The sequence below is a fragment of the Dasypus novemcinctus genome, chromosome 10, assembly GCF_030445035.2.
Source record: "Dasypus novemcinctus isolate mDasNov1 chromosome 10, mDasNov1.1.hap2, whole genome shotgun sequence".
In the NCBI taxonomy this organism is placed as follows: domain Eukaryota; kingdom Metazoa; phylum Chordata; class Mammalia; order Cingulata; family Dasypodidae; genus Dasypus; species Dasypus novemcinctus.
Window position 1 is genome coordinate 104,128,386 of NC_080682.1, and position 19,012 is coordinate 104,147,397.

The window sequence follows — 19,012 nt, forward strand, 5'->3', positions numbered from 1 at the left end:
AAAAAAAGGAAAGAACTGAGAACTGAAATCCTGGGCACAAAGAAACCAGAAACTGATGGTTTGGAAAATTCTCAACCTATCAAACGCAGTGCTCCATGTGAGGGTTTTAACTGAACATAGAACCAGCTAGCAATTTCCATGGAAGTCAGGACTGGAAATGCAGTTATCTGAGAAGAATCCATGAAAAGTCCTTTGATGTGATGGATGCCTGTGAACTACATATGAAATTGACAAGTTATTTTGTGAAATTTGTATAAATGGAACCACTGCCAGACTGGACTGGAAGGGACAGAGAAGGAACAAACTGAAGAAAGAATAACTTAAAGGGCAGAGCTATGAAAGCCAAGGTCTAGACCAAAGAGGGTGCCCACCCATATATGTGGAAAGGAAGGTTCCTTCCACCCCAGTGCTTGAGGAGGAAGCCTTATACCCCATTGTTCAGGAGAGTGCTGCCACCCAAATGCTTGGAGAAGATGGGGCCTATGACCTAGGGTTTGCCGAGAGGGTGGAGCCTTTACCCCCGTATTCAGGGAGAGCAAGGCCACTGTGCAAGCACTTGGAAGGTTGTATCAGCCCTCAAGTACAAAACATCACTCTATAGATGACTCTCAGACCTTGAAATCTAATAGTTTGCCCTGCTGGGTTTTGGAATTGTTTGGCGCCCATGAACCCTGTTTTCCTTCCCATTTCTCCCTTCTGGAATGGAAATGTTTATCTTAAGCCTGTCCTCCAATGTATATTGAAAGCAGATGACTTGTTTTCTACATGTCATAGGTCCACAGAGGCGAACTGTGCTGCAGGACAGATAACAACCATAACCAATTTTGATGAGATTTTATACTAGGTTTGTTATGAAATGAGTTAAGGCTTTTGGGATATTGTGATGGAATGAATGCATTCTGCATACAGAAAGAACAAGTCTTTTGGGGTTGAGAGGGTGGAGCATAGCAGTCTGAAGCAGTATGTACCCCAGAAAAAAACATGTTCTTAAATCCAATTCATTCCTGTGGGTGTGTACCCATTTTTAAGTAGGACCTTTTCATGAGGTTACCTCAATTAAGGTGTGGCCCAACCACACTAAGAATATGCACATCCAAGAAGCTCAGAAAATACCAAACAGGATAAACATGGAGAGAAATACACCCTGTCACATATTGATTACACTATCAAATGCAAAAGACAGAGTTCTGAAAACTGCAAAAGAAAACTGTTACATGCAAGGGAATACCAATGAGATTGAGTGCCAATTTCTCATTTGAAACCATGGAAGCAAGAAGGTACAGCATTGAAATACTTAAAGTGCTGAAGGAAAACAACTATCAGCCAAGAATTTTATATCTGGGGAGACACTCTTTCAAAAATGAGGGAGAGATTAAGACATTCTCAGATAAGTAAAAGCTGAGGGAGTTCATCACCACTGAACTTGCCCTGTAAGTAATGCTAAAGGGAGTTCTTCAGGCTGAAAAAAATGACACTAGACAGTGACTTAAAGCAGCATAAAAGAATAAAGATTTGTGGTAAAGGTAACCATTTGGGTAATTATAAATGCCAGTACTAACTGTATTGTATTCTATTCTATTGTATTATTTGGTATGTAACTTCACTTTTCACTTCCTACAGGTACTATAATGCAAATGCATAAAAAGTAATGATACGGAAGCAGATGTGGCTCAATTGACAGAGCATCTGCCTATCACATGGGAGGTCCAGGGTTCAAACCCAGGGCCTCCTGACCCATGCGGTGAGCTGGCGCATGCGCAGTGCTGATGTGCGTAAGGAGTGCCATGCCACGCAGGGATGTTCCCCATGCAGGGGAGCCCCACATGCAAGGAGTGCGCCCCTCAAGGAGAGCCACCCCATGCAAAAAAGAAGCGCAGTCTGCCCAGGAGTGGCGCCACACACATGGAGAGCTGATGCAGCAAGACGATGCAACAAAAAGAGAGACGCAGATTCCCGGTGCCGCAGACAAGAATGCAAGCAGACACACAAGAACGCACAGCAAATGGACACAGAGAGCAGACAATGGGGTGGGGTAGGGGGGACGATGAGAGAAATTTAAAAAATTAAAAATCAAACAGTTCCTTTCTAACTAGGCTCACATGACGATGAACAATTTTTTTAGGTCGCTGACTTCTCCTGTAGCATCACACCAAATATATTTGGAAGGGAAAGTTGTCCTGAATAAAAAAAATCCTAAAAAAGAAGAGCAAACTTGGAGGACTCATGTTGCCTGACCTTGAAGTGTATTACAAAGCTACTGTGGTCAGAACAGCATGGCACTGGCATAAAAACAGACACCTTGATCAACAGAATCTAATTGAGAGTTCAAAAACAGACCCTCACCTCTCTCATCAAGTGACTTTCAATAAGCCTACCAAGTACACTTTTCTGGGATAGAAAAGTGTCCTCAACAAATGGTACTGTGAGAACTGGATATCCCTAATCAAAAGATTGAAAGACGACCCCTATCTCACTTCCTATACAAGAATCAACTCAAAATGGACCTCGGGTGTGGAGTTTTTCTTTTGGGAATAATGAAACAATTCTAAAAGTTTCTGTGATGAATGCACAACATTGTGATTATACTAAAAGCCATTGATTATACACTTTAGATAGATCATATGGTATGTGAATATATCTCAATAAAACTGTCTAGTCAATAAATAATTGTGCAAGAATAGCCAGAAACAGCAACTATGTACAGGAAGGGAAACAGATTGAAAAGTGAATTTTCTTCTTTTGACTGTTTTTTGTTTATTATTATTATTATTGAAATAATGAAAATGCTCTAATGATTGAAGTGATAAATGCACAACTATGTGATTATACCAAATACCACTGATTGAACACTTTGGATGAATTATATGCTTTATTAAATGTGTATCAATAAAATTGATTTTTTAAAAAATGGATCAAAGACCTAAACATAAAAGCCAGGACCATAAAACTCCTAGAAGATAACATACCTTGTAGTAGGTGGTGGTTCCTTAAGCCTTACACCCAAAGCACAAGCAACAAAAGAAAAAATAAATGGGACCTCCTCAAAACTAAACACTTCTGCACCTCAAAGGACTTGTAAAGGGAGGCAGATGTGGCTCAAGTGATAGTGCTTTGCCTACCATACGGGAGGACCCAGGTTCAACCCCTGGGGCCTCCTGGTGAAAAAGAAAAAGAGAAAGCATGCCTACATGGAGAGCCAGTGCCCACGTGGCAAGTCAAGTGCCCACACGGTGAGCTAAGTGCCCATGCAAGTGCCCACATGGCGATCCAGTGCCCACACAAGCAAGTCACGCAGCAAGATGATAATGCAACAAGAGATGAAGGGGAGAATCAAGGTGAAGCGCAGCAGAAACCAGGAACTGAGGTGGCACAGATGACAGGGAATCTCTTCCCACATCAAGAGGTCCCAGGATGGGATCCCAGTGAATCCTAGAGGAGAAAAAAATGAAAAGAGAAGACAAAAAAAGAAATAGATATAGAAGATCACACAGCAAATGGACATAGACAGCAAAAACAACAGAGTGGGGGGAGGGAGAAAGGTAGGGGAAAAGTAAACAAATAAATAAATCTTTTTTAAAAAGGACTTTGTAAAGATGGTAAAAGGCAGCCTAATCAATGGGAGAAAATATTTGGAAATAACACATCTGACAAGGATTTAATATCCATGCTATATAAAGAGATCTTACAACTCAACAACAAAAAGACAAATGACCTATCGAGAAATCAGCCAAAGACCTAAACAGACATTTTTCTAAAGAAAAAATACAGATGGTGGAAAAAAACACATGACAAACTGTTCAATATCATTGGTCATTAGGGAAATGCAAATCAAAGCTACAATGAGATATCATCTCACACCTTCAGAATGGCCACAAATGAGATATCATCTCACACCTACAGAATTAACGAATCAAGAAACTACTGGGAAACGGACTTTGGCCCAGTGGTTAGGGCGTCCGTCTACCACACGGGAGGTCCACGGTTCAAACCCCGGGCCTCCTTGACCCTTGTGGAGCTGGCCATGCGCAGTGCTGATGCGCGCAAGGAGTGCCGCGCCACGCAAGGGTGACCCCCGCGTGGGGGAGCCCCACGCGCAAGGAGTGCGCCCGTGAGGAAAGCCGCCCAGCGTGAAAAGAAAGTGCAGCCTGCCCAGGAATGGCGCCGCTCACACTTCCCACGCCGCTGAAGACAACAGAAGCGGACAAAGAAACAAGACGCAGCAAATGGACACCAAGAACAGACAACCAGGGGAGGGGGGGAAATTAAATAAATCTTAAAAAAAAAAAAAAAAGAAACTACTAATGAAGAGGATGTGGACAGATAAGAACACTTACTCACTGTTGGTGGGAATGTAGAATTGTACAGCCAATGTGGAAGTAAGTCTATTTGTGGTTCCTAAGGAAGTAAGATACAGCTATTTGGTATATACCCAGAAGAACTGAGACAAGTAACATTAACAGAGACCTGCACACCAGTGTTCATATCATTATTATTTACAATTGTCAAAAGATGGAAACACACCTATTACTATACATTTATTGTTTATGTATGTTTATGTATGAGTGATATACTTCAATAAATTAATTAAAAAAAAAAAGATGGAAACAATCCAGGTTTCCATTAACTGATGAATGGACATATAAACTGTGATACATACAAATGATGGAATATTATTCAGCTGTAAGAAGAAATGAAGCCATGAAGCTTATGTCAAGGATGAACCTGGAGGACATTATGTTGAGTGAAGCAGGCCAAGCACAAAATGGCAAATATTGTAGATTTCTGTATTTTGAACTAAATATGATGAGCAAACTCATGGAGTTAATAGCTAGAATCTAAGTCTTCAGAGAAAAGAATGTGGTTAAAGAATGGAAAGCTAAGGTTTAATCTGCAGAATTGGTAAAAACCTGTTGGTATTGAATAGAAGTGGTAAAAAAAAAAAAATCAAAGGATTTGTAATTAGTAGAGCTAACAGATGGGTATGATAGGGTTTGTTTTTTATTGTTTTCCTTTCTCTTTTTTTTCTGGAGTAATGAAATGCTCTAATATTGACTGACGTGATGAATATGCAACTCAGAGTTTATACCAAATGCCACTGATTGTACATTTTATATAATTTTATGGTTTATGAACAAAACAAATGATACGGTGGGTTAGGGGGAAAATATACCAAATGTAAGATATACACTATAGTTTGTAGTACTACTTTGACGATGCTCTCATAATTTGTTACATATGTTTCAGAAAAATTCAAGGTATTTGTGGTGGGGTGATGTATGGGAGTCCTGTATGATGCTGTGCATGTCTGTTTTGTAAATTCACAACTTTTACTGTACCCTTATTGTTTATGTATGATATATGAATGATATACTTCAATAAATTGTTTTTGTGTTTTTAGAATGTACATGGGAAGCAGGCACTTAACCATTGAGCTACATCTACTCCCCAATTAGGTTGTTTTTTTCATTTGTTTGTTTTGTTTTTAGGAGGTACCAGGGATCCAACCTGGGACCTCGTACATGGGAGGCAGGCACTCAAACACTTGAGCTACAATGGATCCCCAACAATAAATTCTTTCTAAAATAAAAAAAAGAAGAAAAAGATGTCCTACCATTGTTTCTTGCTTTCAGGCAATATATACTAAGAAATTCTAATTTTACAGAAGATTTTAATTAGGAAGAAACTATAATTTGCAAATTGATTTGTCATTGTGTTTCTTCAGCTGGAGTATCTTCATAAATAAAATGGATTAAAAAACAAACAAAACAGCCTTCGATTAGACTGCAGGACCCAGGGTCCTAATCCTCTCAGTGGAGTTCTTTCTACACGAGGCCTGAAAGCAGAGACAGAGAACCCAAGAGAGCAGATGTGGCTCAAGCAGTCGAGCGCCATCCTTCCACACAGGAGGTCCCAGGTTCAGTTCCCGGTGCCTCCTGAAAGAAAAAAAAAACAAGCAAAACAAATGGAAAAACCAACTCACATAAACTGATGTGGCTCAGTGGTTGAACACTGGCTTCCCATATACAAGATCCCAGGATTCATTCTCCAGGCCCCAGTACCCCCAAAAGAAAAAAAAGAAGACCCCAGAAGCTGAGGTCAACAGAACACATAGACTGGAAGAGAAAGGAGAGACAAGCTATGTGTCTGATCACCCACAGCTGAGCCCAGAGAAAAAGTGAGCCTGGAGAAGAAAACAGAGACTGGCTGCCATTTTGCCTTGCCACACGGCAGGAGTCCAGGATCAGCAGCAGCTGGCCTTTGGTGAGATAGCAACTCTGATGCTGTCTTGATTTGGACATTTTCATAACCTCTGAACTATATGCTTTCAACCAAAGAATGAATAAACAACATGTGGCATATACATACAATGGAATATTATTCAGCCTTAAAAAAGAATGAAATCCTGATGCATGCTACAACATAGATGAACCTTCAAGACATCATGTTGCGTGAAATAAATGAGACACAAAAGGACAAATATGGTATGATCTCACTGATTTGAAACAATTAGAATAAGCAAACACAGAGAGTCAGAATCTAGAATATAGGTCATCAGGGAACAAGGTGGACAGGGAATGGGAAGTTAAGGCTTAAATATACAGGGTTCCTATATAGAACGATAGAAATATTTTGGTAATGGATAGTGGTGATGGTAGCAATGCTGCATTTCCTAGCACTGAAATATGTATCTGATTATGATTAAAGGGGGAAATGTTCAATTATATAATAGTAACATAATTTTTAATTTTTTAAAAATTCATGGAACTATACTATGCAAACAGGGAACCCTAAGTTAAATGAGTGATTTTAATTAATAACACAATTATTAAAAATGTGCTATCATCATTTATAACCAATGTTCCAAACCAGTACGAGGTGTTGGTGTTGGAAATCCTGTATTTTATACATGATTGTTATATAAACCCAGCAACTCCTCTAATAAAGTAAAAAAATGCATCCTTAAGAAAACACAATGGGCAGCGGACTTGGCCCAGTGGTTAGGGCGTCCATCTACCATATGGGAGGTCCGCGGTTCAAACCCTGGGCCTCCTTGACCCGTGTGGAGCTGGCCCACACGCAGTGCTGATGCGCACGAGGAGTGCCCTGCCATGCAGGGGTGTCCCTGTGTAGGGGAGCCCCACACACAAGAAGTGTGTCCCGTAAGGAGAGCCGCCCAGCGCGAAAGAAAGTGCTGCCTGCCTAGGAATGGTGCCGCCCGCACACACGGAGAGCTGACACAACAAGATGACACAACAAAAAGAAACACAGATTCCCGTGCCACTGACAGCAGAAGCGGACAAAGAAGATGCAGCAAATGGACACAGAGAACAGACAACTGGGGTGGGGGGGAAGGGGAGAGAAATAAATAAATAAATAAACAAATCTTTAAAAAAAAAGAAAACACAAAAAAACATGTACTGGAAAACTAATTTGCCACTATCATATCTTCTTCACAAAAGTACAAAAGAAATCTGACAAGGCAATCAAAAAGAGTCTGGTACATTCTACATGGGGTTTGTATTATTTTGCAACTATCCTGGAAGCGTGAAATTATTTCAAAATAAAGTGGAATCAAGTTTTTTGTCATTTCCAGTTCTTGACTTCCTACTGGACTTTAGAATAAAATACCAAAAAAAAAGAGTCCAATACAATTAAGTTTACTAAGTCATGAGAAAAATTGCTTCTTCAAGTATTACAAATGCCTAACTTTAATCCCTCTCACATATAAAGGTCTATTATAGATAGTTACCTTATACTCGTTCAATAGCAAGCAATCAGGAGAAAACATATGATATAAATGTATATTAGCAATTTTATTGTTATCACTCTCTAAGTAATACCAGATTCAGCATCAACTTTTTCAATTATGCATGCCCATGGCAACATTATAGAAAACATGTTCTGTGCCAGGTGCTTGGAAAACAGAGATAGAATTAACATATACACACATAGCTGTCCTGTCTACCCGCAAGGAGCTCAAGGTCTATCTACCAGGAAATTTTATTCCTTGAATTTGAAAAAGAAAAAGCAGACAGAAGATAAGCATTCTTATCTTCAGTTAGTCTTGATGAAGGAAACAAATTTCCGTATCAAAAAGATTCTTGTGCATTCCAAAGAAAATAGGTGTGTTGCTTTACCAACAACTAAAACTATGATATTGGGGCGGGGTATGAAATATGAGATTTTGAGCAGATTCTGCTGCTCAGCAACTGTATAACTTTGTATGGTTATTTCACTTCACTTTCCCTGATTTATAAAATGGATGCAAAAAAACAACTGCTTCACCAAGTTTTAAGGTTTAAATAAGCTAAATATCTATTTTACACATACTAAATGTACAAACCTTTCTCAAGAAAACACAGGGTAAGGGTTAAGTATGTAGGCTCTAAAGGCAGAGTGAGTGGGTTCTAATCACAGCTGCTTCATTAGTTGTGGCTGAGCAAGGTACTTCTTTTCTCTGGGTCTCGGTTTTCTCTTCTATAAAATGGGGATAATAAGGATTAAAACAGATACTGCACTTGACACCATATCTGGCATACATCGCAGTATTAACTATCATCATTCTCATTATTAGCTCTGTGCTAAATAGAGTAAATAAAAAGGTGAAAAATACATGGCCCTGCCCTGAAAGATAAGTTTAGTGCAAAACACAGATGAGTAAAAAGAAAAATTTTAAATAATCTAAAAATAACTTAAAAAGAATTATGCAAATTATCAATAGACATTATTATAAATGAAGTTAATATAATAAAGTAACTCAAACTAATTCTAAGTAGGGCAATGGAAATCCATCTCCTTCTCTAGTCACTGAACCACCTTTATACCAGCAAAGGAGGTAAAAGAAAGTACCTAAACGTATTCTTAAAATCAAATAAAATGTAGACTTTGAAAGTGTACTGTACAAGAGCTTTTCTACCCCAATACTAAAGACAAAAGGCAGTGATCCAGACAACACAATACAGTCAACTGTAGTATAGAAAAGTCAACATCCTCCTGAAAGAAAGATGAATAAAACTGGTGTAGTTAAAAAAAAAACAAAAAACAAAACTGATACTGATACTGAACCAAATTTCAGAGCCAGAGCCTTTCTTCAAATGAATAAAACCTTAATTAATATACTGCAGCTTTCAGACACCTCAATAATTAAACATATTGATGTTCCACTTAGGAAAAATACCATCTGTATTATTGAAACATGATAAACAGAACCAATTTTCAGGGAAGAGATAACCTGAATATGACTGCATAAAATTAAGCTTTCTAGTCTGCAGAAGTAGATCCCCCACTTGCCAGCCACCTGCACCTCTTTAAATGGAATGTATTCACCTGACAGCCACCAATGGGTTCATACAAGTAAGCAGAGGACTCGCTTGGAACATTCCCCCAAAATGGACACACTCAGCTGTTGGAGAGTAGGCGGAGCAAGGAATAAAATCAAATCTATTCTAATTACAGTTATGAAGCAAAGTAACATTACTTTAACATATCCTAAAGGATTTAAAACTGTGATTTTACTTTGTGTCTCCTCATGAGGGAAATCACAGCTATTACCTGTGTCCCTACTCCCCTAACCAATTCTCCACACACTGACCAATGTCCTAAGTTTTTCTTATCAAGGATCCTCTCTCTTCCTTGTTCTATGAATCAAGATTAGATCGAGATTTCTCATCTAAACCCTCTTAAGTCGTTCTCCCCTGACCTGTTTCACAATTGTCCCCCATCCCATTCCCACTCCATTCTCACCTTCATCTTCCAGTTATATTCATTCAATACTTTCTCTACCCAGGATCGCATTCTGGCCTCTTCTCTTCACATATGCACTCATTCTCTCAACCAAGAGACTAAAAAATGAACCAGTGTCTACATGTTCCTTCAAAGAAAATTACCTAGCTTGGGCAGCAAGTTCTTAGTGAAAAATGAACAGTTTCAGCATGAAATCTAACTTAATAGCACTTGAAGTGAGCCATCTTTTAATACATTCTGTGTCGAATGAGGAAAGAAGCATCAAATTATCCCTTGATATTTCACTAGTAGGAGAGTTAGTCAAGAAGGGAATAAACCAATATTTATAAAGCCCCTACTATGTTATAGGTAAATACTAGGCATTTATCACTTACATTAATCCTAACATCCCAATAAAGTTGGTATCATATCCCTATTTTACAGATTTGTGAAATGAGGCTCAGAAGGGTAAAGAGGCTTATCCAAGATCACACAATAAGTAGCAAAACCAAGATTTGGAATCCTATTCCTCAAACTATCAGTCTGGGGCTATTTCCAGTGATTATATCATGCTTTGAAGCCTTTTAATGAATTTTTAAATTAAGATTTATTTTATTCATTTAACCCCTCACCCCCTACCCCGTTGTTTGTGCTTGCCGTCTGTTCTCTGTATACATTTGTTGTGTGCTCTCTGTGTCTACTCATCTTCTCTCTAGGAGGCACTGGGAACCAAACCCAGGCCCTCCCATGAAGGAGCCACCTCAGTTCCCTGCCCTGCTGTGTGTCTGTCTTTCCTCTTTGTGTCTCTTTGTTGCGTCATCCTGTTGTGTCACTCACCGTGCCAACCCTTTGCACCAGCCTGCTGTCCTGCTCAGTCCCTCCAGGAGGCACCACCAACTGAACCGGGAACCTCCCACATGGGAGTCCAGTCACTTGAGCCACATCTGCCTCCCTTAATGAATTTTAAAACAGAAAATGTCTGGAAGTCCTTTAATTTTGGTAAGATAAAATACTCCATATAGCTTACTACTGTAATACAAGTTAGATGATTTGGAAGAACACTCAGCTATACACATCTTTGACAGGTACTAATTCATATGTATTTCTGAGTCAATTATTTTAATATCTAAAAACTTAACAGAAATTTTAAGATATCTTCAGAATGTCTTCTACTATAACTGAAAACCTAGTGTGAGCTTTGACTCTGGTAAATTGACTGCCACTTATTAGCTGGAGTACCTTAATTTAGTCAGTCTCTGGATTTAAGTTTCTGCATATGTAAAATGGAAACAATACCTATCTCTCAGAGTTCTCATTCAGATTTAGAAATAATGTATGAAGGGAGCAGTGGAGGCACAACAGATAGAAATAATGTATGTAAAACACCTAGTGCAACTTGTAGCACATAGTAGCTATTATAATCCTTTGCCTTCTGTGGATATTCCCAGCAAAAAAAAAAAGGTGGTGAAAGTAAAAAAAAAAACAAAACTCAAATATAGGATATTAATTGGATGTTTGCCACCATGAAAAATATTCATATGACTGAAAACTTTAATTTTCATCCAAATATTTTGGCATCAAATAGACAAAACGTTTAAAACTAACAAAAAAAATCCCAAATAATCAAAGCCAAACCAGGTTTCATGTGACGTCAACACTGCGATATTAAGACATCACCTAGAAAAGTCTTCCCTCAGAATCAGCTAATAAAGGGACAAATCCCACTTGCTTAGAACTACGGAGGATGATAGAGACTGGAGAAGGACTCCATAAATGCTGAGTCCAAGAAAAAGAAGAATCTACAAAAGAGCAGGTAGGCTCCCTGAGTTTGGGAGTCCCGCCAAGTCAGCAAAGCCCAGTCCCTTACACTGCAGAGAGAGATTACAGAGCCACTAAGCAGCAAATCGGAACACCACGCATATCCTGGCACAGGGACCCAAGTCCACTGAGACCCAGGGCAGAACACAAGCCACTAAGTCATGCTGCACACAAACAAGGCCCCAGAGGAAAAAGAGAGAGAGAGAGAGACCCCTCGTAGAAGGGTTGGCAAAAGGGGAGCGCACGCAATCCCAGTTTCTCTTGCCTGGACCGCCTAAACACAAAACTGGGCTTTTCTGGAGCACCCACCTTTCTAGACTAATCCCATATAGCTTCCCAGGGTGGAATACCCTAACGGGAAAGAAACTAGAGGCAGAGAAGCCTCACATGGGGAAAAAAAAAGTGAGAGTGGTGAAACTGAGCTGGCTCTAAGACACAACTGAAAAGGGTAAGGCAACAGGGGCACTGAGTGAAGGAGAAAATTTAAACAAATCACAGAAGACAGGGAGGAAATTCTGCACAAAAATAAACAGAACAGAAATCATGAGCCCAAAATGCAAAAGAATGAAAGAGGACCCTTATCTCACACCATATATAAAAACTAACTCAAAATGGATCAATGACCGAAATGTAAGAACCAGGACTATAAATTTCAAGAAAACGTAGGGGATCATCTTCAGGATCTTGTGTTAGACAATGGTTTCCTGGACTTTACACCCAAAGCAGAAGCAACAAAGGAAGAATAGATAAATGGGACCTCATCAAAATAAAATACTTCTGGTACATCAAAGGACTTTGTCACAAAAGTGAAGAGACAGCCTACTCAATGGGAGAAGATATTTGAAACCACATATCCGGTAAGGGTTTAATATACAGAATATATAAAGAAAGAATACAATATATATTTGCACACCAATGTTCACTGCAGCATTATTTATAATTACTTACATTGCCAAAAGATGGAAGCAACCCAAGTGTTCATCAACCAATGAATTAATAAACAAAATGTGGTATACATTGAAATTGGAATCATAAATAATTTTACTTACCCTCTTGATTTGCTTGCACTTCCATTTTATTCAGGGAGTTATAAACAAGAAACAGAGGGGGAAGCATATGTAGGCTCAACCAGTTGGCCACCCACCTACCACATGGGAGGTCCTGGGTTCAGGTCCTGGTCCCTGCCTCCTAAAGAGGAACTAGACACCACACCTGTCACAACAAGCAGATGCCTAAAGAAGCAGATGCCACAGGCCAGCAGACACTGCAGACAGCAGGGAGTGGATGTGGCTCAGGCCACTGGGCACTCACCTCCCATGTGGGAGGTCCCAGGTTCGGTTCCCAGTGCCTCCTGGAGAAGGAGAGCAAACAAGGAGCAGACATAGGAGAGAACCATCTGGGGGAGAGGGGGAATAAATTTTAAAAGTAAAAAAAGAAAGAAACGGAGACTAATTGAAGCAAGCTGACATACCAACAATTCTTTGGGGTACCAATAAAACCCTCTCCCCCGGCCTGGGAAAAACTGTAACAAAGAGTTCGAGCTGACACTAGCAAGGTCTGCTGATCTTCACCAGATAGCCATAACCTTACATCAACATCCTGCTTGCTAATTAACGAAGTGGGCCTCAAGGACACCCGGCTCAAAGAGCCCCATAGCCTCAGACACGAAATGCATGGAAAGCTCAGAAAACACACGTACCAAGCATAAATCATGTCCCCCTTATCCTTCCTTATTCCCACGCCCATACCTTCCCTTTGTCTCAAGCAGCCATATAAGCTGCTCCTCCAACTCAATATTTTTGAGCAGAAACCTCTTTTGATGCTGCTGCTGCATTAATGCAACTTTACCTCAATAAATTTACTCTGCACCCATTTTGTTCGTTTTATTTTCAGCACAACGATACATACTATGGGATATTATTCACCTATGAAAAGGAAGAGGTCCTGATATATCTGACAACATGGATGAACCTGAAGGCATTATGCTGAATGAAATAAGCCAGACACACAAAAGGGCAAATACTGTATGGTCTCACTGATATGAAATAATTTGAATAAGCAATCTCATAGTTAGAATCTAGAATACTGGTTATCAGGGGCCAGGCTGTGGGCAGAGAATAGGGAGTTAAGGCTTAATTTGTACGTAATTTCTACTTAGGCTTAGTGTAAAGTTTTGGTAATTCATGCTAGTGATGGTGGCACGTTATTGTGAATGTAATTAACAGCACTGAATTATAAATGTGAATGTGGTTAAAAGGGGAAATTTTCGGTCAGATATATGTTACTAGGAAAAAAGTTAAAAGCTAAAATACAGAACTATATAACAGTGAACTCCATTGTAAATTATGGACTACAAATTAATAGTACAAGCATAAAAATGTTCTTTCATGAATTATAACAAATGTAGCACACTAATACAAGGTGTTATAAAAAGGGTGGTATATGGGGGAAAAATACCCCTAATGTAAACTATGGACAATAGTTAATAGCACATTTTTAATATTCTTTCGTCATTTGCAGTAAAAGTACCACACTAATGCAAAGTGTCATCAATGCGAGATATATGGGAACACTGTAATTTTTATACGATTTTTGTGCAAATCTACAACTTTTCCAATTAAAAAAATTTTTTTTTTAAAAACCAAACCCAGCTATTTGCCATGAATCCCTAAGCAGAATTTCTTCCCTTTCAGAAGATCCTCTAGTTACCTAGTAACCTAACCACCTGCCAACCCCAAACTAAAGAAAATTGGTTCTGCACAGGGCTAATTACCCAACCAGCCTGAACAATCTAAAATGAAGTCTGGAATAAAGGGAATTGTTAGCCAGAATGTTTGTGAAATTATCCACAACAGGAGACCTGAGAATCCAAATACCACTGGGCAGCTATTTCCATGAGAATAAAATCACAATTTATGAGCCCTGCAAATTATACCATTATTAAAACAAACATCCCATTGAGGTTACAGCTATCAGATAAATGGCTTTATTGTCCCCATTGTTTCATCCACTGCAGCAAAGAGGTGCAAACTCAATGAGCTTACCAGAAGCAGCAATTCAAGGAAATTACAATGCAGACCTCCATCTTAAAGTTCCCTTTGTGTTGGGCTGTAAACGTTCTGGGAAGAGGGGACCAAGAATCAACTCCTTTCCACCTCAAGCTAGAGATACTGACAACATTGCAAGCAAAACTCTTCAGCTGTCTCTGCATTTTCTATTTGTTTTTCCCTCCAGTAGACCATTTCTGGATTCATCCAGGAGGAAGAAATTGGGGTAAGCAAATCCAGTTTATTCAATAAGAATCATTCAGACAATCTTCCACCTCAGATGAACAGATATAAGAGACATGAAAATGGCTCCCAGAATACAAGGTACCTCCAGGTACCACAACGAAAATTAATGAGAAAGTACAAAAGCATGGCATAGTCTTCTCCCATTGTAAAAATTTCTTTATAACTGCTAGCATCATAAACCTCAAACTGCATTTTCAGACTTAAATGGAAATGTGAGAAACACAGGAGGAGGACTCATGCTGGCTACCCTGCATCATGGAATGGGGATGGCAAAAGTAATCCCTTCAGTGATAGCTCACTGAACTCTACAAATCTACCAATTTTGGAAATGCAAGGAAGGTTCCAGAATTAGCATCACTGGGCATCTGCTATATGCCAACCACTGTATTCATATATCTCTAAGGCTCACAACAACCCTCTGAATTAGAACAGAGATCTCTTACTGACAGGTAAGAAAATTAAGGCTCAGAGAAATTAAATAAATTGCCAAGATCGCACAGCTATTAAACTATGATTTGAATTAAAATTGGTATGACTTCAGAGTCTAAGTACAACCTTTGGTTTTTATTTTTTTCTATTAGTAGAACCTAATTTTTAAAATACATTTAAAAACAAAACAAAACACCTAAGATATCAAATCTAAACACTACCTGAACCTTTTACAAAGTTCACACTGGGAGGCAGTCATGGGAAGATGCAGATGAACTATGACCTCATCATACAATTCACTTTCATCTTTTTCCTTTAATCCTCTCAATGACCTTGTGAGGTGTGATGCTTGCCCACTTTATATGTGAGAAAACTGAGGCTCAGAAATATTTTATGATTTACCCACAGCAGAGTTGAAACTGAAACCCAGAACTCAGACTACAAGCTCATTGCTCATACAGCTTTATAATGCTAGATTTAAGTATAGGTATAACAAACTCAAAAATCTGCTGTGGTGTTTCTTGCTTATTTATGAAGAACGTCTGTTCATAATTAATAGCATGTGGAACATTGGAAATGGGAGTGGGGAAGAGGGAGAATCAAAAAGTCCTTCAGGGCCTCAAACTGGTTAAATCTAAACTTTCCTGTTTCAAAAACAATGGAGGTCCATTCAGTGGGAAGGGACACCAGCTCTAGGAGACTGAAAAGCATTTTCATGCCCTGAAATCCTAAATGTACACAGACCACCAACTGAAAGCCTGGCTGGATATACTGTCTTCCAGGGACTGAGAGCCTGTTGTGTGTCAGGCACCATGCTAGGTTCTTTATATATACTGCTCCCAGTCTTCCCCTGGCCCTTTAAGACAGATGGTGGAATTCATAATTTACAAATGCATAAAATAAGCTGAGAGATGAAGTGACTTCCCCAAGGTCACCCAACTAATACCGTAGCAGACTAGGGATTTGTCTTGATTGGTCTGACTTCAAAACCACTGTTTAATCTACAGTGACAGAAAGCAGATAGTGGTTGCAAGGGGGTGGGTGCTGGTGCAGGCAGGAAAGAGAAATGACAATGGAGCACCAGGAAACTTTTGGAGGTAAAAGATTTGCTCACTATTTTGATTGAGGTGATGTTTTCATAGGAGTAAACATTTATATCAAAACTTAGCAAATTTTACTTTAAATATGTGTAATTTATTTTATCTCAAAACAATTTCCTTTTACTAACCACTAAACATCACCCCAGAATATCTGCCCTTATATTGTGTCCAATGTGTATGGAAACCAGGACAGAGAATTCTTTCTCTAACCAATTCAATTTTGAGTTTACGTAAACCATTGTAAAACACCACTGAAACAAAGTTGTAAATACCTAAAAGTAACACATTATTTACAAATACTCTACAACATTACAGAATACATTTTCATAAAAATAAAATGCTAATAACAAAACTTAGCCCAATAAAACAATAAATAATAAAGGCTTTGGCATTATACAAGCCTGGATTGAATACTGCACTTGTTACTTACTAGTGAACCTAGTGGGGTTATTAAATCTGAGTGTACTTCCTGTTTGCAAAATGGAAGTGATAATAACATTGCTATCTTTTACCAAAATCACACTATGTCCCAAACATTGAACAAAGCCTCCCAACAATTCCATAATGTAAATACCATCATATCCCCATCTCATAGATAGGGAAAATAAAGTTATTAGAAGATTAAGAAACGTTCAAAGTCACACTTAGCCAGTAAATACAAGACCTGGGATTTGAAACTGTCTAACACTATAAGACCTCTACCTTGCAAAATTATTCTGAAGAATAATCTTGAAGAAGGAAGTAAAATACCAACAGTTTTAATACAGTATAAATGAAAGAGGGAAGCAAATTTGGCTCAATGGATAGAGGATCCGCCTAGAACATGGAAGGTCCAAGGTTGAAACCCAGGGTCTCCTGACCCATGTGGTTAAGCTGGCCCACACATAGAGCTGATGCGCACAGAGTGCCGTGCCATGCAGGGGTGTCTCCAGCATAGGGGAGCCCCACACGCAAGGAGCACACCCCACAAGGAAAGCCGCCTCATGTGAAAAAAGTGCAGCCTGCCCAGGAGTGGGCCTCACACATGGAGAGCTGACGCAGCAAGATGACTCAACAAAAAGAGACACAGAATCCCGGTGCCGCTGACATACAAGCGGACATAGAAGAACATACAGCGAATGGACAGAGAGCAGACAACTGGTGGGGGGGGGGGAGAGAAATTAATTTTTTAAATAAATAAATGAAAATGCCTCCTCCATTTTTAAAATCAAGCTCTCTAAAGAATTCTAGTAATATATTTTAAAGGGGAAAAAAATGTAATGCTCTACAAGTAAATTTTTAACTGATTAAGACTATAGTGGTATGCACTTTACCCAATTTATCCCGAACTGTCAGTCTGCAAAGTAATATTTTCCTCTGTTTTACTGACATGAAAATGCAATTCTGAGATGTGAAATAACCTTCAGTGGTGGCACAGATGTAAAGTTAAACTGCATCACTGGGATGCATGCTTACGTCTTCTGACAGGAAATGGAGCTCTTTCCAGTTCAGCAGATTGTCATCAAGTCACTCACAACCACATTTATTATTTTTTTCAAAGATGCTCCTTAAGCATCTTAAACAGTATCTTCCTTAATAGCAAAGAATCAAAGTTTCATGGACTTAAAAAATCTTTGTATAAATTTGCTATGCTTACAGTGTTAGCACTTCATAAATATCACCAACACATTAGTACACACACCTTATCATTTATTTCTGGTTTGGGTAAGAAAACTGAGACTCTAATCTGTCAATATACTATTTTTGATGAATAAATAAAAAACAATAACCGGAATACAATATTGTATAGCACATTTATAAGGTCCTTTCACACGTATTAAATTCTCACAATTTTCAAGTCAAGATAGATAAGGTTATCCTCACTTTACAGGGGGGAAAAAAAAGTAGAGATTCAGAGAGCTTAAACAATTTGCCCAAGCCAAACACTCAAAATGGATGAGCTTGTGTTCAAATTCAGAACTTCTAACTCTTAAATCCAGAATATTCCACACACAAGACCTAATCTTCTTTCAGAAATAAGCTCGGGTGTCTAAAAGTATTAACATCTCCCTCTCTGCTATTTATTTTATAATATCTACAACACCTTGAACTGTGTTTGTTTATAATCTCTTGTACCTGGAAGCTTCAGGACAGAGACCACACCTTCCTCACCCTGTGTATCTAGCATCAGAACCTGATATCCAGGTGGTCAATGCATGCTGATTACATGAATGAATGAATGAACGAATGAATACATAAGTGAATAAAATTTTTGTTTGCTATTAAGTCTCTAATCAGCAAAATATTTTTGAGACTCCATAATTTTAATCACCTGTCAGGAACTACTAAGGGCTTAAAAAGGGCAGTCTTAAAAACCTCACATTTCTTAAAATCTCACACATCCTACCCCCTTAGAAGATAAGTCAAACCATACATTTAGGTTCTAAAAATCAAATGCACAACCAGACTACTGGTAAAATTTGGTTTTATGGCATTCTTTTTAAATTATCCAGAAGTTAAAATAGACCAGAAGGTTAATAAAGAGAAAACCTGGAAGCAAAGAACACTAGTCTAAAAGTCAGAAGAGCAATCATAAGGTCCTAACTTCTCTTTTTATCAGTATGACCTTCAATCATTCCAAGTCAGATTCCAGGATCTGTCACAAATCAA

At 38.8% G+C, this 19,012-nt stretch overlaps 1 protein-coding gene across 7 annotated transcripts in view; it reads right to left on the reverse strand.

The window, feature by feature from the left end:
• FAM168A (family with sequence similarity 168 member A) overlaps positions 1–19,012 on the reverse strand; it is a 224,506-nt gene that overhangs the window by 186,577 nt on the left and 18,917 nt on the right. For 3 of the 7 annotated variants that reach the window (XM_058305923.2, XM_058305925.2, XM_058305927.2), the window contains exon 2: positions 4,335–4,395. The exons of 3 other annotated variants lie outside the window; for them this stretch is intronic. The gene's annotated coding sequence lies outside the window, so the exon portion shown is untranslated. Of the gene's footprint in view, positions 1–4,334; positions 4,396–8,344; positions 8,479–19,012 lie in introns of those variants that run through there. One more of the 7 variants, XM_058305924.2, reaches the window with a different exon arrangement.